This window comes from Saimiri boliviensis, chromosome 11 (assembly GCF_048565385.1).
Source record: "Saimiri boliviensis isolate mSaiBol1 chromosome 11, mSaiBol1.pri, whole genome shotgun sequence".
NCBI lineage: Eukaryota > Metazoa > Chordata > Mammalia > Primates > Cebidae > Saimiri > Saimiri boliviensis.
The window spans coordinates 59133207-59158117 of record NC_133459.1 but is presented as its reverse complement, the minus strand read 5'-3'; the positions used below and the strand labels follow the sequence as shown (position 1 = coordinate 59158117).

General features: G+C 38.5%; 1 long non-coding RNA gene across 1 annotated transcript in view; it reads left to right on the top strand.

Moving 5' to 3' along the window:
- Positions 1-18673, top strand: part of LOC141580261 (uncharacterized) — a 52062-nt gene extending 33389 nt beyond the window's left edge. Inside the window, exons 2-3 of the long non-coding RNA XR_012512441.1 lie at positions 15978-16027; positions 18267-18673. This is a non-coding gene — a long non-coding RNA (uncharacterized LOC141580261). The remainder of the gene's footprint in view (positions 1-15977; positions 16028-18266) is intronic.
- The last annotated feature ends 6238 nt before the right edge of the window (positions 18674-24911 follow it).

The following is a 24911-nucleotide window of genomic DNA, read 5'->3' as shown; positions in this document are numbered from 1 at the left end:
CCAGCTCCATCTGTGTTGCTTCCAAGGACATGATCTCATTCTTTTTTATGGCTATGTAGTATTCCATCATGTATATGTACCACATTTTCTTTATCCAGTCCACTATTTATGGGCACCTAGGTTTATTTCATTTCTTTTCTATTGTGAATAATGCTGTGATGAACATATGCATGCATGTGTCTTTATGGTACAACGACTTACATTCCCTTGGGAAAATACCCAGTAATAGTATTACCGGGTCAAACGGTAGTTGTATTTTAAGTTCTTTGAGATGTCTCCAGACTGCTTTGCACAGTGGCTGAACTAATTTTCATTCCCACCAGCAGTCCATAAGGATTCCTTTTCTCTGCAACCTCGTCAGTACATTTCATTTTTTTTTTTTTTTTTTTTTTTTTTTTTTTACTTTTTAATAGTAGCAATTCCGACTGGTGTGAGATGGTGTCCCATTTTGGTTTTGATATGCATTTCCCTAATGATTAGTGATGTTGAAAATTTCTTTTATATGCTTGTTGACATACTGTGTGTATGTCTTCTTTTGAGAAGTGTCTGTGCATGTCCTTTGCCCATATTTTAATGGGATTGTTTATTTTTTGCTTGTTGATTTAAGTTCCTTATAGATTCTGGATATTAGACTTTCATCACAGGTGTAGTTTGCAAATATTTTCTCCATTCTCTAGGTTGTCTGTTTACTCTGCTGATGGTTTCCTTTGCTCTGCAGAAGCTCTTTAGTTTAATTAGGTCCCACTTGTCAATCTTTGTTTTTGTTGCAATTGTTTTTGGAGTCTTCATTATGAAGTCTTTGCCAGGGTCAATGTCCAGAATGGTATTTCCTAGGCTTTCTTCTGGGTTTTTAGAGTTTTACATTTAAATCTTTAATCCGTCTTGAGTTGTTTTCTGTATGTGGTAAGAGGTAGAGATCTAGTTTTAATCTTCTGTCCTATGGGCAGCCGGTTATCACAGCATCATTATTAAATAGGGAGTCCTTTCCCCATTGCTTGCTATTGTTGGCTTTGTCAAAGATCTGGTGGTTTTAGGTATGTGACTTCATTTCTGGATTCTATAACCTATTCCATTGGTCTATATGTCTGTTTTTGTACCATGTTGTTTTAGTTCTTGTAACCTTGTATTATAGCCCTTCATATAATTTGAGTCAACTCTCCAGTTCTTGCTTATGTATTGTTTCCTAGGCAAAGCAACCTCGTTTCCAGCCACGTTCTTGATATGTGTTTTAATTCCTTTACTATGCTTTTTTCTAAAAGCATCATGGATGAAGTGTTGCTTCTACTGTCAAAGGATCCTCAGAAGAATTGAATTTGGTTAAGGTCTTCAACTTCATTGGCATCTGTCCACATGCACCATACTTTTTTTTTCAAGGGTCTCAGCCTTTCTCATTCAATACCTTAACAGCAATACAATATATCCGATAAGCTTATGATACATTTTGTGTTGTAGTTCAGCTATCTTTAGGATTAGATTTTTGGTTTAGTTTTCTGAAATTTCTACTTGTGGTTTCAAGAGATAGGGTCTCTTTTAGTATAGAAGCATTCTGGCTCTTTAACCAGACATGTAACTGGGAATTTAAAGTCCTAAGTTCATCATTTCTACACCCTACAAAGTTCTCCAACACTCTTAGGAACAACACACCAACTCTGTTTTTACTAAAATGTTCTATGACAGCAGCTGGTTGGTCACCCAAAGACCTTCTGTTCCATAGGCACTTGAATCCAGGTGCTACAGATGATAATTTAGGGAACAATTTTCCACTTCATGCTGTGAATTAGCAATGGCCCTTTTACCAATGACAATTTGGTTGTTAATGCCTTTTAATCAAGCTAGTTAGGAAAATCAGGCCTAGATTTAGGGAAGAGACTGCAAATACCTGGGCTACAAAATGTAAGAAGCAATTGCACCACCCTGAAAGTGAGGCCTCCTTAATGTTTGCAGCTAAGAGACTCACTTATCTTACCCTAGTCTCTAGTCCAGATAATGAATTCCAGATTTCCAGCTGTAAAGTTTTGTGTTCCTGAAACCACTTCAGTTTTCCATTGCTACACAACAAACCACCTAAAAATTAGTGGTTTTTCAAACAGCCACTTATTTATTCATGATTCTGTGGATTGGCAATTTGGACTAGGCTCACTCATGCAGTTTCAGTTAATTGGTGGGTTTTCTAGGAAGTGGCTGGCCCCTTCATATATCTGGGGCCCAACTGGGACTCATCTAGGGTGGCTACAGCAGTTAGGATGACTGCTTTTCTCCATCTCTACTTGTCTTTCTTATAGTGTTAGTGTTTTATCCCCAAGGAGGCTAGCCTGGGATGTATTCACAGAGTGGCAGTGTTCTAAGAGGTTAGAATGAAAACTGTACATTGCCAGTGATGAGAGAAGCACTAAGAAGTTAAAAAAGACAAAAAACAAAAACTAAACTTCTCTTGCTCTTTATCTTGCAAGTTGCAAGGTCATCCCAGATGAAAGAGGTATAGAAATAGATTTTCTGCCTTGGTGGTAGGAACTTCAAAGGATTTATAGTCATTTTTACCCCCTCCCTCCTGAGTGTATCCTCTGGCCACACTTATTTACGTGCCTCCCCCATGTAAAATATCTCGATTCTCTCCAAAGAGCTCCAAAGTTTTATCCCATTTTGCCATTGGCTTGAAGCCTATTATCTCACTATGTGCATCAGGCTACTTGGAGATGAGACTCTTCTAATGTGGCTCCTTGTGGGTGGTTGCTCTTGATCCAGAGTCCTGTGAACTAAAAAGACAAAGACTCTTTTCCTCACACATCCCACATACAGTAGTGATATTGGGAAAGGATAACTGCAAAGGTCATGCACATTAGAAAAGGAGAGATTTGGAAGATAAATAGCATTAGCCGATCCATAGAAATACTGGAATCCAGCAGGGTGCATGTCAGAGCACCCTACTCCAGAGGTAAAATCATTTGTTGACTAGGGTTCAGTTCTGTTCCCTGAGAGTGGTTCTCTAACTCACTGTTCTTTTTTGCTCTGCCTTTCTTTCTTTCTTTCTTTCTCTTTCTTTCTTTCTTTCTTTCTTTCTTTCTTTCTTTCTTTCTTTCTTTCTTTCTTTCTTTTCTTTCTTTTTCTTTCTAGTAGAGCTCTCTGCGGTCTTTTTCTTTGATAAGTGATGGCCTGTGTATGCGGATGAGTATATTATCAGTCTAGATAATAGACTGCCCATAGAAAATTTCAGAATCAGCCATTATCTTTAACAAATGAACGCAGGAGCAGGAAACCAAATATTGTATGTTCTCACTTCTAAGTGTGATGTAAATGATGAGAATACATGAACACATAGAGGGGAAAAACACGTAGTGGGGCCTTTTGGAGGGTGCAGGGTGGGAGGAGGAGAGGATGAGGAAAAATAATGGGGCCTAGGCTTAATATCTGAGTGATAAAATAATCTGTACATTTAACTCCAATGATACCGCTTACCTATGTAACAAACATGTACATGTACTTCTGAACTTAAAAATAAAGTTATAAAAAGAAAGTTTTGGAACCAGAGGGCTCTTTTCATTTGGAATGTTTTTTTTTTTTTTAAGTTAATTTTTGCAGTGCTTTTCTTAGTACAAGTATCTTACAACTTTTTTTGAGATTCCTATGTATCTTGTTAGTTCATATCCCAAAGGCATATCAAGAAGTCTTTTTGATAAATACTTCTATCTCATGGTGCAAACGTGACTCTTATTGGTCAATACCCTTAAGATATTTAACCCTCATTTTCTAACTGAAGAAATCTATTAGTCACTGCCTTATATTTTCCTGAGGTCTTAATAAAACATTTTGTAACCACATGCTTAGTTTGATTATTACCCTGAGGCTAATTCTTAATTTTAGAATCCTTTGCTGGTTTGAGAGACTAGGGGAATGTGAAACAGTTTTATTTTACAATTCAGCACATCCTGAGATGTGCATGCATGCACACATACATGTGCACATGCACACACACAAAGTGTTTTCTCATAGTAGTCTGATTTGCATATATATGAACAAACTTCTGCTTGAAGATTGGTCATTTTTCTCTTTAGTTCTTATCTTTCTCAATGCACCTTATTGTATGTAGATAAAAGATGCCAACAAACATATGAAAAAAAGCTCATCATCACTAGTCATTAGAGAAGTGTAAATCAAAACCACAGTGAGATGTCATCTCATGCCACTTAGAGTGGCAATCATTAAAAAGTCAGGAAACAACAGATGCTGGAGAGGATGTGGAAAAATAGAAATGCTTTTACACTGTTGGTGGGAGTGTAAATTAGCTCAACCATTGTGGAAGACAGTGTGGTGATTCCTCAAGGATTTAGAATCAGAAATACCATTTGATGCAGCAATCCTATTACTAGGCACATACCCAAAAGATTATTAATCATTCTATTGTAAAGACGCATGCATATTTATGTTTATTGCAGCACTGTTCACAATAGTGAAGACTTAGAACCAACCCAAATGCCTGTTAGTGATAGACAGGATAAAGAAAATGTGGCACATATACACCATGGAATACTATGCAGACATAAAAAAGGATGAGTTTGTCTTCTTTGCAGAGACATGGCTGAAGCTGGAAACCATCATTCTCAGCAAACTAACACAGGAACAGAAAACCAAACACCCCATGTTGTCATAAGTGGGAGCAGAACAGTGAGAACACATGCATTCAGGAAGGGGAACATCACACATTGAGACCTGTCAGGGGTGGAGAGCTAGGGGAGGGTTAGCATTAGGAGAAATACCTAATGTAGATGATGGGTTGATGGGTCCAACAAACCACCATGGCCTGTTTATACCTATGTAACAAACCTGCAGGTTCTGTATATGTATCCCAGAACTTAAATTACACACACACACACACACACACACACACACAGAGACACACACACACACACATACAGACACACACACACATATATACATAAAAGATGCCAAGTGAGGCTTTCAAAAGTCCATCTGGAGGCTGGGCATGGTAACTCACACTAGTAATACAAGCACTTTAGGAGGCCAAAACGGAAAGGTCATTTGAGTCCATGAGTTTGAAAACAGCCTGGGCAACAAAGTGAGACATTACTTCTACAAAAAATAGGAAAAAATAGCTATGTGTGATGTTGTGTGCTTGTGGTCCCACCTACTCGGGTGCCTGGTCTGGGAGAATCACTTTAGCCTAGAGCGTTGAGACTGCAGTGAGCTGTGATTGTGCCACTGCACTCCAGCCTGTGTGACAGAGCAAGACCCTGCCTCAATTAAAAAAAAAAAAAGCATCTGCTTGGAAATCTTTTTAGGCAGATCCACTAGATTATTGGGTATATAGTCTGTCTTCCAAATTACTACAAGTGACAGCTTTGCCAATTGTTTCACCATTGCGTGATATGTTTCGCTCCTTATCTGCCCTTCAAGAACAATTTGATCACTGTTCTTTTAGTTTCTAAAAACAGTGTCCTAATTGCTCTTCCAACCTCTGCTTGCTTGCCAATCTCACATATTTTAGGTTTTATGTTATGGTAGCTTTTGAATTTTATGCAAAATTTTATTTATTGGCCAGGGACAAGACAGGGAAGCAGAGCTCCTATGAGTGTTTGGGTAAGGGATTGGTTATAGGAATTAGACTTTACACAATTGTGGAAGGAGCTGATGAAGTGAAGGTCCAAATAGAGGGCTGAAGTATTAGAGAAATGTGTCATTAACTGATCTTTTTGAAGCATTGGTGCAGGCGAACAATCTGGAGCTTGCAGGGGTACCCCCCAAAAAGGCAAGCATGATCAGCCACTGAAATAAGACCACGAGGAGGCAGCTCATGGTGAAATCAGTGGGAAGTTGTTGCCTCTGTGTAGTCACTGCATGTGTGACTCTCCCAGCAGTGTCTTGACAATCAGCCTGAGGCTGCTATTGTTCAGCAAAGCCTGTGTTGTGGAAGAAGAATTGGACATGGATAGGAGAAGAGTGAGAGCAAACTGGAAGCCACTGGATCTGTGTGTCTGCCTGTATGTCTGACCACAATATGACCTTCAAAGAGTAATGCTCATTATTCTACTTCTGCTACTCAAATCTCACACAAATTCCTCTTTTAACTAACTTGAACTCAGAATCATATTAAGAAGGAATTCTAAGATACAAAGGTTCCAGTTTAACAAGTTGACAATAGAACAATCCAGCATAAAGGCATTCATATCTTATGCCATTAATAATTATTACATGAACACAGAATTAGAAAATTTTGATGCTCTCTTGTTATTTCTTCCCAACTGCACAGTCTTTTCCCCCTTTTTGATTATCTAGACGTCAATTTTATATAGCTCATTTTTCCCAATGGAGAAAAATTAATGTCCCCTACCAGAGCACTGTTTAAATAGCCCATAAATTTTAATAGCATCAATAGTGGCTTTCTGTGTACCATGTACTGTCTGCTGGTACCCACTTAATTCTAGGAATGTCAGAGTCTCTTACTATACATTAGTGGAAAATTAAATAATCTTACAGGGAGTTTCCTTCTTTTCTGATTTTTTTCTTTTTTGGGAGAAAGCTGTATTTATTTTATTGTAACCAATTCCTCCTTTGATCTAAAGTATTCCAAAGCATTTGATGCTTTTCCTACTATCTTTTTTTGTGATAAAAGTTCAGTCTGCACTGAAGAACTTCCTTCTACTCCAGTAGCAATTTCAGAAAAACTAATTTAGTGCTTGAAAGTACCTCAGAGAACATCTAATGTAATTCATGAATTTTGTACATGAGGCAACTGCAGACCAGAGTGGCAAACTAATTCCAGAAAGTAGGTATTGCCATTCAATTTTACAAATAGGGAAGGACAGGATAACAAAAGTTAAACAAATTGCTCCAAATCACACAGCTAGTGCGTGGTGGGGCTGGGTTGTAGCCCAGATGTGTTTGCTTCAAGTGTTCTTTAACTAAACCATGTCACTTGAACCACTGGGCCACCATTTAAGCTCCTGACATGTCAGAGTTGTATTTTGTGCTGCACAAAGGATCAGCCCGTAAACCCTTAACTTAGGGATGGGAAGAGTAAAGGTAAGCATTTTGGAAGTGTTTACTTTTCTCCCTCAAGGGAAGTGTTTACTTTTCTTCCTCTTTTTTAGCACCTTCTAAATTGGTAACCTATGATGACTGATTTGAACACTATCCTGGACACTAAATTGTTGGCACCTAGGGTTGCTCTTGTTCTAGCTATCCTTTGACTATCTCTTATAGTGAGTGTCCTGTATTCCTTCTTTAGTCTTTGGACCAAAAAGAGTAAATTGCTTATTTAAGGTATCAGGCCATTTTAACGCTAAAGTCAGTTCAGTAATTCTCCCAGAAAATGGGTTGATATCCACAGTTTGAAATAACTGCCCCTTATCTGAACATAGCACCTTTCATCTTTTATTATAATAATTCAATTAGTTTGCTCTCTATAGCTCAGACTGTAAACTTCTTCATGGCAGGCATTCTGTTTTCCATTTTTGCCTCCCTAAGATGAAGATGATGCCTGACTCCAAGTGTATGTTAATAAATATCTGTCAATGTGAATGTGTATGGAGGATCCACTCAGGTAGAATCAGTCTGATAAGTGTTATAAGCATAGTGGAGTGTTCACACTTAAAAGTTTTATACTGTCAGAACCTCCTCTTTCTATTGATGAAGAAACTGGGGCTAGGGTTAAAATGAATGATTCAAAATTACACATTTTTATTTTAAGAAAGTTGAGAATAGAATTCTGGATGATTCTTATCCTGTAGGATCTTCCTATGGCATCCGTGTTTTTCAAACACTTTTTTAAAACTGTAAAAGTCTTTGAATGAAACAGCATCAGCCCACCGCATTACACGGTTAGAAGAACTGCTCTAAAGGTTGTAGTTAGTGTGTGGGGTGAGGTAGACAAAAGGTCTTGGACTGTGCCTGTTGCTGTCACCCCCCATCCTCTGCCTCCACCCCTGGGGTCTGCAACCCTAGAAAGGGTTCCATGGAATACACTTTGAAAAACATTATGCTCCATTGTGCTCCTTTGCTTTCTCCTTCAGCTCTATAAATAGCTAAACAAATTCACAAAGAAACAAAACAAAATCACACAGCCCCCTCTGCTGCCTATGTCCCCTCCTCTAAGCAGGACGTTTTGCCCACTTGGTAACCCCACTGGGGATCAGAGGAGTGAGTGTCATTTTCAGCCCAGCAGTACAAAGTGCCCATTCTTGCACTTTTATGGATGGCAGTACAGCCGGGCGGGTCTCCCACGACACATCTGCAGGGCTATATCTCACAGGAAGTAGTGCAGCTCTTCAGAGATAAGTTTCACTGGGGAACAAAGAGGGATTTTGTTCACTGCTACAAGAATGATGCATTGAACCTGGGCCTGGCTTTTCAATTCATGCAGCTAGAAACAAGGCAAAAATGACCCAAATGTGCTTCTTTCTTCTTCTCAAGTCAGGCAGAGTCATTTCCAAATCACCCTCCTCCTGCTGTCCAAAGAGACTGAGAAAGCATCTATTTCCATTTCTGTACTAATCACCTCAGCTACCCCCACTATACTCCCTGAAATCAATCTTGAACATTTACAGAGTTGTTTTTATTTCACACAGTTTTCCTCTTTCGGAAATCTGGGCTGTTCAGTCTGTTGAGATTAAGAAGTCTTGAATTGTGGAAGCCATTGTTAAGGGTTCTTAAACCTTATATTTCTAGCAAAGTACCACAGAGACATGGTGTTAGAGCTTTTTTGTTTTTGGAAAAGCATGCTTGGGAGCCAAGACAGACTTGGATTTGATGTCCAGATTCCCTTTGACTAGATATTTGACTTTGACCTTGAGCAATATACTAACCTCTCTGACTTTCCTCACTGGCAAAATGGGAATAATGATACCCCAGCTCCCATTTTGAAGTAGAAAACAGAATCTCAGAGAGGTAGAGTGTTTTGCTCAATGTCCCACAACAAGTTAGTGCCAAGGATGGCTGGGCAAGGCTTGTTATGTGCACTTAGGAAGCGATATTGCTGGTGAAACAAACATATGACTCTCTGCTTTGTGTCTCTATCTCAGCTTTGGAGGCACAGATCTGACCACATTTGACTTTCCAGAAGCTGTACATTTCCTGTGAGATAATGAGGTGTGGTATTGAGGCAGGCAGGATTTATATGGCAGTTAAATGTAGTTTGGTATCAAAAATATGATTGCATTATTCACTGTGGCATAGCAAAGATCACCTCTGCCCCCTTGTTTTTGGCTGGATCAGCAGATGTAGACCACGATTAAAGAAACACTGTCAAATATTTCTTTATAGTTTAATTTTCCTTGTACTCTCCATTGCTTGCAATGCCCTTGCCTCTGGGAAGAGTGGCAAAGTAAACATGGCTTTTCTTACTGGTTTTGTCCTTCCTGCTTTTAGAGAGTGTTTTAAAAATTCAGATTGGCTCTGGATTATCACCTTTGGTGTGTTGCACATGAGAATGGGTTAGCTAATTAGGGACCTAGAATCTCTATTTGAAACAAACCAAAGGCCTTTGGGCAGCTGAGACAGTGCTGGGATGGGGAGATCACTACTCCCCTGAAGAAGCCCGTTTTATTTCCAGAATGCCTTCATTGTTAGATGCCAACACTTTGAAAGGATCAGAGAAGTGCCATGATGGGTTGGGTCAAATGTGGAGCTAGCTTAGGAGCGTTTAGTCCCAGGATGTGGTTAAACATAAACTGAATGTTCCCTTTTCAAGGAAGCTATCAAAGGGATTCCTCCTTGGAGACTAAGCTGTCCTGGGTTTAAATATTAATTCTGTCACTTCTAAACTCTTCAAGTCTTAGTTTCTCATATGTAAAATGGGGCTAATAACGCTTACCCTATTGTTCTGGGGGATACAGTGAGACAGTCTATATTAAATGCCTAGCAATAAATGTAGTTCTCTATTTACTACTGTTTTTTGAAACAGGGTCTCCATTCTTTTGCCCAGGTTGGAGTGCAGTAGTGCAGTCACAGCTCATTGCAGCTTCACCTTCCAGGTTCAAGCAATTCTCCCATCCCACCTCAGCCTCCAGAGTAGCCAGGACTACAGGTGCACACCATCACATTTGGCTACTGTTTGTATTTTTTGTACAGATGGTTTCACCGTGTTGCCCAGGCTAGTCTAGACCTCCTGAGCTCAAGCAATTTGCCTGCCTTGGCCTCCCAAAGTGCTGGGATTACAGGTGCATGCCATTGTCCTGGCCTCTGCTTACTACTTTACAGGCATAGATATTTGATCTTTGATTAAATTCCGTTATCAATGGAAAGATTTATAACGGAAAACTTTCAGGAACTGTGGGAAAGAGATGGAAAAATCATTTGGGAATGCTAATGTGAGCATGTATGTATCAAGTCAAGACTCTATTAAAGAATGATCCTTCTCAATATTCTTGGTCAATGTAGAGTTATTTGATGCTCAGGAGAGCATCTGTGCTTCAGAGAGTCTAAGTTTTTGTTGAAGGATGGGAGTATTTATATTATCAGTAATACCACGAACTTGAATTAGTTTGGATGGTGAGAATAGAATGGGGCACAGAGTGGAGAGAGGTAGGTGTCCATGTTTTGGTGAAATTAGTAGAGTGTGATTCCTATAATCTATACTTGGAATAAGTAGAAAAAAGGAAAATAAATGGTTGGAGAAAGAAAAAGAGATATAAAAATGTGAAAAGTCAAGAGTTCCTGTTGCTACAGCTATGATACTCTGTGCAAGAAAGTTACACCTAGGGCTTGAAATCAAACTATTTGAAAGAGGGGTCTGGATCTTAGGTAAGAGGGACTGATATCTTATAGTTCAATCAATGCAAGCATTGATAATAACAGCAGGGACAGAGTATACTGATCTATTCTTATAGAAGATTTTCGTGGGCTTAATAAGGGAAAGAAAGAAGAGCAAGGGGAGTAGGAGGTAAGAGTGGAAAAATTTGAATTTTCTGTTCCATACATAACATTTACACAATACTTGTTACATACTTATAAATTTAATTGAGAAAATTTGTTAGGTAGGTCTTACTATCTCGCTTGCAGATAAGGACATTAAAATTTAGAAGTAGAATATTGTTTAATGTCACAAAGCTAGTGGGTGGAAAAAATTGGCTTTGAAATTTGGTTTGCATAACCCCAGACCCTGTGTGCTTTCTGTGGTTCCATGCTGTGCCTGAGCTGTATAAATCCCTAGACTGGCTAAGAAAGCAGAACTAACAGTATGTGTATTTGTGGGTGGTCCCCTGAGTGAAGAAAAACATCACTTTGTTTCTGCCCTAGGTGGCAAAGTTGCAGATGGGAGAGAATGAAATCTACCCTCTTCTTGGGAAGACTTTTTCTCCTGGATCTCGGCTCCTCAAAGGGTGGTCCCCAGACCCTACCAGTTTATAAGCTGTTACTCGTCTGGGATGAGAAAAAGATCTTGAGCCAAACTTAAAATTAAAGTATATAAGTAGAATCAAGCAGTGTGATTGCTACTCTTTGTAGCAAGACTGGATGACAGAAGCAACAAATGGGCTTACATTGTGATGTAATCACCTCATCACATCTTGGAAAAATACAAACCTTTGACACATTGGCTACTTAGCAAAGCACTATCCAAGAACCATCTGTCACCAGGTCACGGCTAGCATTTTAGCTGATAGTCCCCTGGGGGCTCTGCCCCTTTCTTTCTGTTTAACAATCTTACCTGAGAAGAGTACAGATCATGTAAGAATTGAACCAGCAGCTGAGGGACTTCCAGAAAAATATAATTCAACATTCTGTGAAATGGGAGATTTCAAAGGACACAGACCTGTGTTATCCCTCAGAGGTCTTTACTTAGCCTCTCAAGTGAGCTACCATTATGAACAAATTTGACATACTCTAACTTAGCCTATGATTTTCCTATAATATCTTTCATTATTTTAGAAGCAGGAGGAATCCAGGATTTATAAGAAAGCTATTTTTTTTCCCCAAGGTATTTATTCTGAGCTGATTAAAATTGAGAGCTGCTGGTGATCCTTCAGAATTTAAAAAGAAAATGTTTTCTTTAAGAAAAGCAAAGAATCTTGAGACTTTGGTGTTCTTTTGGTCAGGATAGATTCTTAGACTACCATATGAAAGGCAAAGGCATCTTATTTTCAGAAAACACAAAGGTGGAATGAAAGCAAATATACATATCAGAGAGGTTCAGAGTTCAAAAAGATTTTATATGCAGGATTAAGAAAATGACTTCATTAAGATGATGTTATTGGAGGAAAATATGTATAGTCATTAACTGATATCATCAAAGCATATCTGTATCTTACAGGATCGGTTTACAATAGGTCATGCCTCCACTGCTCTTCACTTTTGTGCTCTAGCATATCCCTGCTTGTGCTTCAAGATCTATCCTGAAGTTCACCTTTCCTGTGATGTCTTCTATTTTTCCAGGGAAAACATCTATTATTGGTATCCCTGTATTGCCCCTCCATAGGCAAACTTTATACTGACCATTTTTTATTGCCTCTGCTCATTTGTGAACTCCATGAAGCAGGGGTAGTGACTTATTTACCTTTGCACTTCTAGCCCTTAGCACAGTGCTTGACCCGGAAGGCACGTAATGAATTGGCTCAATTGCTCTGTAGGCTAAGAGCATGAACAGGAACACGGAAATGCCTGGCATCCTGGATCTGCCACTCATTATCTAACTGTGAGTGAGCCAGTCACTTAACCTCTCTATGCCACAGTTTCTTCACCTCTTCACGGAAGGTAATAATTTTACCTATAGTGTTTGAAGACATAGTGTGATAAACAATATGTATAAAACACCTAGGACATACCTGGAAAATAATAATAACTTTAAAAAGGTTAGTGATTGTGTTGTTGCTGATCATGGGACTCCAGAGGACAGAATTAGGATGAGTGGTTAGTATCATCATGGAGCAGATTTCAGCAACAGGGCAAGAAACAACTTTCTAACAAGGGATAGGGATATCTGAAGGCCAAGTAGGCTGCCTTAAAAAACAGTGGGTTATAGTTTTAAAATCACTGTGGTAATACCATAGGGCTAGAATATAGATAGATCAATAGTACAGAATTAAGAGTTTAGGAATATGACCATACATTGATCAATTGATTGTTGGAAGGGTGCCATGAATATTTAATGGCAAAATAACAGCCTTTTCAACAAGTGGCGGGAAAACTGGATATCCACATGACAAAGAGTGAAATTAAATTCTTACCTAGCACTACATACAAAAATTAAGTCAAAATGGATCGAAGACTTAAGTGTAGGAGGTGAAACTATACAACAACTCTAAGAAGAAAACATGGGAGTCATCTACATGATCTTGGCTTTGGCACTGATTTCTTAGACATGACACCAAAAGTATAAGCCATAAAAGAAAAAATAGGCAAGTCTGACTTCATCAAAATTAAAAATTTTATTGAATAAAAGGACACTATCAAGAGAGTGAGAAGACAGAATGGAAGAAAATATTTTCAAATAGTATACCGGTTAAAGGTCAAATCTCCATGATACATAAAAAATTGTTATAACTCAACAACAAAAACAAATGGTCCAGTTAAGAAAAAGGGGCTAAGACTTGAATGGATGTTTCTCCAAAGGAGACATATCAATGGCCTAGAGCACATGAAAAGATGCTCAATGTCATTAGTTGTTAGGGAAATGCAAATCAAAACCACAATGAGATACTCCTTCACATGCACTGGGATGCTATAAACAACAACAACAACAAAAATGGAAAATATCAAGTGTGATGAGGATGTGGAGTAACTGGAACCTTCATCCATTGCTGGTGGGAGTGTAAGATGGTACAGCTACGGTGGAAAAAAAACAGTTCCTCAGTAAGCTAACCATAGCATTCCCCCATAAACCAAAAATCCCACTCCTAGTTATACCTAAAATTTTTGAAAACCAGTGTTTAAAAATGTGTATAGTAATGTTCATAATAGCACTATTCACAATAGCTCCAAAGTGGAAATAACACACATGACCATCACCTGATAAATGGATAAAGAAAATGTAGTATATCCATAAACTGGACTATTATTCAGCCTTAGCTGGAATGAAGTACTGATACATGCTACAACATGGGTGAACCTTGAAAGCATTCTATTGAGTTAAATAAGTCAGATAAGAAGGCCACATATTGTCTGATTCCATTTATATGAGCCATCCAGAATAAGAAAATCATAGAGACAGAAAGCTAATTACTGGCATAGGGAATGGAGAATGGGGAGTGGCAGCTTAATGGGTATGGGGTTTTCTTTTGGAATGATGATAATTTTCTGCAACTAAATAGTGATAATGATTGTACAAACGTATGTACTAAATGCCACTGAATTGCTTGTTTTAAAATGGTTACCTTTGAACCTTTGTACACTGTTGGTGGAAACGTAAATTACTATAAGCACTATAGAGAGCAGTTTGGAGATTCCGCAACAAACTAAAAATAGAGCTACCATGTGATCCAGCAACCTTACTGTTGAGTATATACCCAAAAGAAAGGAAATCAGTATATCAAAGAGTTATCCTCACTCCCATGTTTATCACAGCTCTATTCATATTAGCCAAGATTTGAAAGCAACCTAAGTATCCATCAGCAGACAAATGGATAAAGAAAATAGGGTACATATACAAAATGGGGTGTTATTCAGCTGCACAAAAGAGTGAGATCCTGTCAATTGCATAACATGCATGGAACTGGAGGTCGTTATGGTAAGTGAAATGAGCCAGGCACAGAAAGACAAACATTGCATGTTCTCGCTTATTTATGGGAGCTAAAAATTAAAATAATTGAGCTCATGGAGATAGAGAACAGGACCGTTACCAGTGCCCTGGAAAGGTAGTGGGAGGATGGGGAAAGGGGAAGTGGGGATGGTTAGTAGGAACAAAAAAAACAGAAAAAATGAGTAAGACTTAGTATTTGCTAGCATAACAGGGTGACTGTAGTCAAACATAATTTAATTGTACATTTTGAAATGATTAAAAGAGTATCTAATCAGATTGTTTGGAACACAAAGGATAAATGCTTGAGTTGATGGATACTCGATTTACCCTGATGTGATTATTATGTATTGCATGCCTATATCAAAACAACTCATGTAACCAATAAATAGATACACTTACTGTGTACCCACACACAAAAATGAATTGGTTATCTTTATGTGTATTTTACTGCTATAAAAAGAAACAGTGAGCTTTGTTGCTGCTGTTGTTGTTGAGACAGAGTCTTACTCTGTCGCCCAGACTGGTGGAGTGCAATGGTGCAATCTTGGCTCACTGCAACCTGCACCTCCTGCGTCCAAGCCTGGACTATAGGCATGCACCACCACCCGGCTAATTTTTTTGTGTTTTTAGCAGAGATGGGGTTTCACCATGTTGGCCAGGCTGGTCTCGAATTCCTGACCTCAAGTGATCCACCCGCCTTGGCCTCTCAAAGTGCTGGGATTACAGGCGTGAGCCACTGTGCCTGGCCATGAGCTTCTTTTTGTAGCTGTTATTCAAACTGAAACTGAAAAGCCACCCACTGGGAGTGCTGTTCAGGGCACTAGCACAAGGTGCTGAAGCTTGGACAAGATAAAGTCAGTGACTGTGAGTGAGCAAGGCCTCTGCCTGTGGTGTCAGGCAGGCTGGGAGCCAGGGTCCTGCATCCTGGCTCTGTGACCCTGGGTGGGACTTAATCCTCTCTGAGCCTCCTCTGTAATTCTAGGACAATAATTACAGGGTTGTTGGAAGATTTATGGTGGGAGCACAATGCCTGACACATGTAAGTGCTCCATAATGGCCAATCCCTCTTACAGTTTTGAGATTCTATAATGCCTTAAAAGAATCTTCCTCATAATCAAAACTACATTTCCAAAATAATTAAGAAGTATTTGGGAGCTGTGAGAGGCGCCAGACATCAGGGAAAATCCCTTTTTCTGTCTTCTTCCTAAGAAAACCCACTGCCACAAGACCTGTTTTCCAGGTCCTGAATGCTTTGTAATTCATCTCTGTTTGAGTTTTCTTCTCTTTTCTTCAGCCTCTGCCTCTGAATGTGAAGGAAGACTGGGCCAGGTCAGTGGCAAGCCTGTAAGTAGAACACCCTCTCAGTTCTTCCACAGTGGGTTTCTGGAAAACATCTCTATGTCCAGATTACTTTGTGGGTCTCAACCCTCACTGTGTTTTGGCTTTATGTTTTCTGTAATTCTTCAATTCATTATGATGTGACTGTAAATGGTCAGTCACCTTCACTTTCTGTAGCTAATTACACCCACAAGGATTTCCACAGGCCTGTGGCATTTTCAAAGAGCTCACTCTCATGGATTTGCCAGAAATCTACAATGGAAATTTTAAGTACAGGCATTCTTTGACTTCTGAATGCCTAATTTACAAAGGTCAAATGTCTGTGGAAGCTTGGCCGGTGGTAGGCAGAGAGCTGGGGCAGCCTCCTCCTTCTGTGGGTCCTGGAAAGGGAGAATGAGTTTCACTTACCATCTGTCTTTCCTTCTTCCTGTGAGGTCAATGGCTGAGGAATTAGTGAAGGGGATTTGGAATCAGGAAAAGAGATGTGTTTTTGAGAATCCTCCTTCTTCATAGGCATTGCATGATGGCCATACATGATAGAAGCTGGAGTTTGGGTATCAGAACGGGGTTCGCAATCTGGCTCTATCTTTAAACATTTATCCCCTGGAAAATTATGTAACTTCTCTAGGCTTCAGTTTCTTCATCTATGACATGGAAGATAAGTATATTTATCTTCAGGGGTTAATAACAAAGATTAAATGAGATAAGATAAATATATACTACAGTGCTAATAATATGGACTTTTAAATTATTTATTTATTTATTTATATTTTTTGAGACAGTGCTTGCTCTGTCACCCAATCTGGAGTGCAGTAGACATGATCTTGGCTCACTACAATCCTTGTCTTTCAGGTTCAAGTGATTCTCATGCCTCAGCTTCCTGAGTAGCTGGGACTATGGGCATGCACCACCATGCCCAGTTAATTTTTGTATTTTTAGTAGAGGTGGGGTGTCACCATGTTGCCCAGGCTGATCTCGAACTCTTGGCCTCAAGTGATTTGCCCACTTTGGCCTCCCAGAGGGCTGAGATGAAAGTTGTGAGGCACCGCGCCTCGACAATAGCATTCTTTTATTGAGTACTCACTTTGTGCCTGGAATTATTCTGTGTGTTTTAAAGTAATAACTTACTTACTTACAACAAGGCTAAGTGTCCTACTTTAATTCCTGTTGTATGGAGGTGGGAGCTGAGGCACAGAATAAAGGAGGAGTCTTGTCTAATGTTCAGATCTGGGAAGTGTTTAGTGACAGGAGACAAATCTAGGTAATCCCGTCCTAGTGCTCATTCTATACTGAGCTATACTGCCTTCTCCTTTCTTCATACAAAAGCTGAATTCTCACTATTACATGGCTCTCAAAATAGTTGTTAACAGGACAAAGGGAGTTGAAATGTAATTCTGATGTTGCCGAGATTTCTAGATCTTGCCTCAATGTGATCTATGTCAACACCATGACTGGGTTGGCTTTTGTGAGCCTTACTGGACATCCAACTTTTGTTCATAATATTCTTTTTATGGGAAAATGACTTTGACATTCTAGAGAACAGATTCACACGGGATACTTTTCAGTAGTACTTACAGTAGTACTAGCGGTATAATAATAATTGTCCTTACTCTTAGTGAAGGAGTATATACTTAACATTTTTTTTTCTTTTCCTTTGCTTTCTTAAAGTGTGTATGTAGTGTGAGAGGCAGGGGGAATTGGAAAACTGGTCTTGGTTTTCTTTTCTAAAAGCAGAAAACAATGTAATTAGTGGGAAATTTACTCATAATCTTCATCTTTAAAATCTTCTGTCCTTTCATTCCATTAAGATTGCCTTTTTTTTTTTTTTTTTTTTTTTTTTTTTTTTTTTTAAAGAAGGAAGAAAAGAAGCATAAATAGCCAGGCTACTAAATTCTCTTTAATGACTAAAGCTAATAAGAAATGGCTCTGGTATTTCATCCAGCCTCACAAATAATGGCTCTGTTGTTTTGATCTCAGAAGTGTAAGGGAAGCTTTATATTCAGGGTTGGGCGTCCCTGTCTCAGGCACCTGAGAGACTGCATTATATATTTGAAAACCATTTTACAATGTACCTTCCCAGAGTGTGAGGCCACTGATGCTTTGATGTGGTTAAGTAATTTCGTACAATCATGTAATAGATTAAATTAGATTTCAGCTTTCTTGAAAGTTTTGAAGAGAACACATGAAATGAGTATCCACAATCTTGGAGCACTGGAAGCATTTTCCATTTTTTATTTTTCTACAGGCTTCCGTCCCTTAATCTTGAATAGAAGCAGAGGAGAAATTGCTGAATTTCGTTCTGCAGTATCCCTGCTCGACTGAGAGAAAAGAAACCCACATGGGGAAGAAAAGAGGGAGAGATTTTCTAAGATGGAGTGGAAGAGGCTGTTTCATTTTCCATGAAATGTGTTATGTCGTGGTGGGAGGGCACAGGGGCAAGAACAAAGACATCAGAAGGGATTTGTAGAGGCAGACCTGAGTTTTGTCTTGAGTCCACAGTTTTTCTGTTGTGTTATTTCATTTCCCTGAGCCTGTTCCCAATTCTGTAAAACTGAAATAATAATATTAAAGTTGAAAATGAGATGATGTAGATAAAACACTTGTCATAATGCCAGTGAGAGTCATCACTTAATAAAATGATTGTTTGCTTTCCTCCGATTTCAATTTATTCAGTTATGTATTGAATATTTATTGATATATCAATATGTGTTGAATATTTATTTTGAAGCATACACTGTATTGAGTGCTGTATACTGCATTGAGTTAGATGCATCAAACTATGCACCTGACATTTTCAGGAAATTAGAGTAGCCCAAACTTAAAATATTCCTAAATGAACTCATGGTCTCTACTTTTGCTAGTATTGCTTAGCTCAACAAATGATACTATCTTCACCTGACTGCTTCACCTTCTTTTCCTAAGAAATCTAGGAATCACCCACGAATCACTCCCTGTTCCTTACCCCTTATAACCAAATCACCACCATATCCTGTCAGTTTCTTCTAAAATATTCTCAGATCCATTAATTTCAGAGCAGTGGCTCCAATTTCACTCTTAGTAGCCTCATCCAAGCAATTTTTTTCTTTCCTGAGTCATAGAAATAGTCTTATACCTCTTCTTCCTGCATCTATTCTCATCTTTCTCCATCCTGTTGAAGAGAGAGCTTTCATAAATATAAATCTCATCATGTTACTCCTCTTCTCAAAAGCTTTTACTAATTTTTTTGTTGCTTTAATGAAAAACACAAAATCTATTCAGTACCGTGTACTAGGCACCTAACATTAATGAATTGCATATAGCATTAATTCAACAAATATTTATTAAATAAGTGATCCCTTTTTTCAGTATCCATCTGGCTGCTTTCAATGGCAAAAACCACCGTTACCTTTGCATCAGCCTAACAAATTCATCCTACCCATTGCTACTCGACATGATAAGGTTTTCACACATATAAACCTGCAAGAACAATAGTATAATTTTTGCTTTAAGTCATCACATGTAAAGCAATTAAGGGGAAAAACAATCTTTGATATTTACTCAGGCATTTAGTACTCTCAGCTATCTTCATTCCTTTCTGAAGATTTGCGTTTTCATGTTATTGATAGCATTTAGTCTAAAGAGCATTTGAGAATATTTTTAAAAATGACAGATTATCTTAGTTTTCTATAGAAAAATGTCTTCATTTTACCCTCATTCTTGAAGGATATTTTTGCGAGGCTAGGATTCTGGGTTGGCAGCTTTATTTACTTATTTATTTATTTATTTTGATATGGAGTCTCGCTCTGTCACCACGGCTGAAGTGCAGTGGTGTGATCTTGGCTTACTCTAACCTCCGCTTCCAGGGTTCAAGCAATTCTCCTGCCTCAGCCTCCCTAGTACTGCGACTACCTTGGCTTACTCTAACCTCCGCTTCCAGGGTTCAAGTAATTCTCCTGCCTCAGCCTCCCTAGTACTGCGACTACAAGCACGTGCCACCATGCCTGGCTAATTTTTTGTATTTTTAGTGAGGACGGTGTTTCACAATGTTAGCCAGGATGGTCTCAATCTCCTGACCTCGTGATCCACGTGCTTTGGCCTCCCCAAGTGCTGGGATTACAGGAGTGAGCCACTGGGCCCAGCCTTACTTATTTTCCCAGCCATTTAAAGATGCTGATACACTCTCGACTGGTTTCCATTATTTCTAGTGAGATGTTAGCAAACATCTGAATCTATTTTTGCTTACATGTCACATGTCCTTTTCCTCTGACTGCTTTCAAAATTGTCTTGCCTTTGGTTATTAGTAGTTTAACTATGATATACCTAGGTGAGATTTTTCTTCATATTTATTCTGCTTTGAGTTGATTGAGCTCTTGAATCTGTACATTTATGTCTTTCAGGAAGTCTGGAGAAATTTCAGTCATTATTTTATCACATCTTTTTCTGTTTTGGTTGTCTTCTCTTGCAACTCTAATGACATGTATGTTAGATAATTTATATTTTTCTATAGGTTTTTAGGATTTGTTTATTTTTTTTTTGTCTTTCTTCTTCAGATAGGATATTTTCTGTTTATCTTCAAGTTGGCTAACCCTACTGTATTCTCCATTCTGCTATTAAGTCCATACTGTAAATTTTTAAATTTCAGATATTGTTTTCAGTTCTATGATTTCCTTTTTGTTTAGCTTCTATTAATTTTCCGATATTTTCCAAATGTATTTATTATGAGCACAGTTTTCCTTATATGATTGGGCACAAATTATTATGGGTTTTTGAAATAACTGCTTTCTAATTCCAACTTCCGGGTCATTTTGGGGGTTGGTTTCTGTTGATTACCTTGTATCTTGAGAATAGATCACATTTTCCTGTTTGTGTGTAGAATGATTTTGGAATACATCTTGGATGTTTTCACTGTTGTATTGTGCAGACTCTGTTCTGTATATTTTTCTTAAGAGTTAAATTTTCCTTCTGAGAGAATGTTAACTTAATTGGGCTCAAATTGAAAAACTTGTCCCTTTGGAAACTATGCAAATTTTAGTTCAGTTCTATTATTGTCATTTTAGCTATTAAGAACTTGCCCCATGTGTGCATAATTCAGAAGTCAGCCAGAGATTTGGATGGAGTTTTGGGGGCTTCCCACATTTATTCTCTCCTTTTCGAGACCTCCTCCACTGACTTTATAGCATTTATAGTTACAGTGAACTCTGTTCTCTAATTTTTCAGGACAGAAAGATGGTAGGTTTTCTTTCGGGATTTCTATTGGAGTTTTAGCTATGCAGTGGTATCAACTGTGGCCTGCCCTCAGGGTTAGATCTATTTAAAAAGTGATACTTCTTCTGCTGCTCCCATCTCTACAGTACTCTTTTCTTTCGTTCACTCTCTTGTAACATGAGGTAGTTGTTTCTTCATATGTTGTCTAAAGTATATAGCTATATGCTGAATACTTGGTGCAGTTGGAGCTTCTTTCTCTTCCATTAGAAGAAAAGAACCCTGTATGGCAAATTTTGAAGGGCTCAAATTTGTGGGCAATACCAATCATTACCATATATCTAAAAATTTGTGGTGGTGTATCCATCTGTGTTATCAGTGATGTATAATTCATATTTGAACTGTAATGTATGCATATCGAAGTTTAGTGTTAAGATCATTTAGAAAAAAATATACATATATTCATTATTATATACTGCATGGTAAACCAAACAACCTACAAGAGATTAAATTGATGTTGCTGCTAAACGAACAATAAATGATAATTACAAAATGAGAATGGCAGAAATAAAACCATGATCAACTCAAAGCAATACTAGGAATTCAATGTGATACCAAAATTTCCTTTGTGTATCTGTAAATTTCAGGATTTATGAATTATCTATTTGAGCTACAGTAGGGTGTAACATAGGCAAACATTTTGAGGAAATTAGCTTTCTTAGTAGAAAATGGAATTCCTATCTTTGGGAGACTCGAGTGATGTGCTAATTTTAGTTTATGAATATTAGCATTTAGAACCTTTAACATCTTACTTAGTGGATAACTTACTAGTAATTTGGAGAGATATCAAAGTTTCACCCTGAAGAACTACAGAAAAGATATGTATTTAATGACTTTTCATAGAAGGTAGTCACTGACCACTCATCTGTCTCTATCTTGAGAAATTCCAGGGACCGAGGTATTGCCTCACTTTGGCACATTTTCCTTGCTCTTGGCTATGAAGGTGAGCTAGGGAAAGGGGCCACTTTCACTGCACAGGTCTGAGAAGAACTGAGGTGGGTGGGGTCAGGCAAACTATGTTCTGGACAATAAAGCCAAATCTCTTTTGCTTTGGCTTTCATCTTAAGCTTAATTCTTATTTTGCATGGTCTCTATAAGTCTTCCATTGACTTTGGAAAGAACTGAGAATTGTGTGTTAGCTTGCAGCAAAAGCAGGCAAAGTAGGACAAACATTGACAAAGAAGAGAAACTTCATGTTGGCGCTGGAGTCCATTGCACATTTAAATATTTAAACGCAACCTCACCATGTGGTGATGTGAAATTAACAAGTTACCTCACTTTGCATAGCCTCATTTTCTCATCTACAACATGCGAACAGTACTAGGAGGAGCCAGCTAAAGATTTACTGATAGAATTGAATAATATAATGAATGAAAGGCGTGGTTCCACTAGGCTGTGAAGACAGAGGCCACTTTAGTCCTGCTCACTGTCTCCAAGGTGTTTGGCACAGTGTGCAGCACACAGTAAATGTTCAATAAGTATTTGATGATTAAGTCAGTGAATAAACACTACAGTGCCTGAAACATAAAATTCATAATAAATGGGGGTTCCTTCTTTCTCCAACGAACTGGTGATGTAGCAGGAGGGATAGTGTTTGGGCAGAACCAAGTAGGATCACTTGTGAGACATGAGAAGAATCTGGCTATCATTCAAGATTTAGGGCAGGACGCAGCTGGCAACTAGCATCAGGAGTCAAGAAGACAGATCGAGACCTAGGAGACTGGCCCCAGGCAAATTTGTGATAAATGCTAATCATTATTATTTTTATAGCACCTTGCATGGGTCTATTTTACATCTTTCAAAGCACTTTTTACGGCTCTGATTTTGCTTGTTCTTAGGAAATATCTGAAAGGAAAGCTGCTGGCTGTTCATGAGCACATGTGTTGGTGCTATGTGTGCAGGTGTACAAAACTTAGTTTCCTGTGGCAGAGAATCCTGTAAATTATGTACAAGATTGAAGTTGGAGAATCTAGAACTGTTTTGGCTCTAATGACTTTAATCAACTCACTTGAAGTTTATGAGAATCACTTTCCCTATCATGAATTTTGGTTCTCACTACTGACTACAAAATCTTGGAAATGAAACATAGTTGCTCTGTGCCTCGGTTTATTTATCTGCAAAATGTACATGGAAATATATACTGCCCAGTATATATTTCATAAAGTTGTTTATTCATATAGTGAATATTTATTGTGTCCACTGTCTATCAGTCAATGTTCTAGGAGCTTGGGACACACGAATGAACAAATGAGATGGAGATTGTTGTAAGGTGGAAAGGAGTGGATACATGCAAAACATATCAATTAGTGCCTGTCATAAAAGAACAATCAATGGAGGCATTATCTTAAAATGAAAAAACAGCATTTTCCATGGCCTATGTCAGCCTGAATTTTAACATGTATAAAGGGAACTATTATAATTCAGAAAAACTATTTTGTTCTGACACATCCTGGCTTTTAAAACTATTTGCTTAGATTTGCTAAGGACTCAAGAGAGTCAGCTTTGAGTTGACAAAAGATTGATTTGTTGTAGCTTATGCTTTCTTTCCTGGGTTGATCTTTCTTACTTCAGATGAATGATAGGAGACTGTCAGAGTATGTGATTTTCAAGGCAAAGAGATTTGCAGAGGAATGGAAAATATACTGATTTAATATCATATCTATGATGTAAAAGACATAAGAAATGTGCAAGAACTGATCATTGACAATTATTTCTTTTAGGAATGTACGTACAAATAATATAACAAAAAAGCTTAGGACAGACAAATGACTTGCCAGGGGCAGAGCCCTTTGGCAATGCAGCTTACTGTAGGTGGAGATCATTGAGGGTAGTGAATATTCATAGAAAACCATAAAACCTATACTATGAAAGCCAATGGTCTAAACAAAATCAAGGTGTCTTTGGGAATGGTCATTTTGGTCATCAGAGAAATGCAAATCAAAACCACATTGAGATACCATCTCACACCAATTAGAATGGCGATCATTAAAAAATCGGGAAACAACAGATGCTGGAGAGGATGTGGGGAAATAGGAACACTTTTACACTGTTGGTGGGAATGTAAATTAATTCAACCATTGTGGAAGACAGTGTGGCGATTCCTCAAGGACCTAAAAATAGAAATCCCATTTGACCCAGCAATCCCATTACTGGGTATATATCCAAAGGATTATAAATCATTCTACTACAAGGACACGTGCACACGAATGTTCATTGCAGCACTGTTTGCAATAGCAAAGACCTGGAACCAACCCAAATGCCCAACGATGATAGACTGGATAGGGAAAATGTGGTACATATACACCATGGAATATTACGCAGCCATCAAAAACGATGAGTTCACGTCCTTTGTAAGGACATGGATGAACCTGGAAACCATCATTCTCAGCAAACTGACACAAGAGCAGAAAATCAAACACCGTATATTCTCACTCATAGGTGGGTGTTGAACAATGAGAACACATGGACACAGGGAGGGGAGCACTACACACTGGGGTCCGTTGGGGGGAAATGGGGGAGGGGCGGGGGGTGGGGAGGTGGGAAGAGACAGCATGGGGAGAAATGACAGATACAGGTGAGGGGACGGAAGGCAGCAAACCACACTGCCAAGTGTGTACCTATGCAACAATCTTGCATGTTCATCACATGT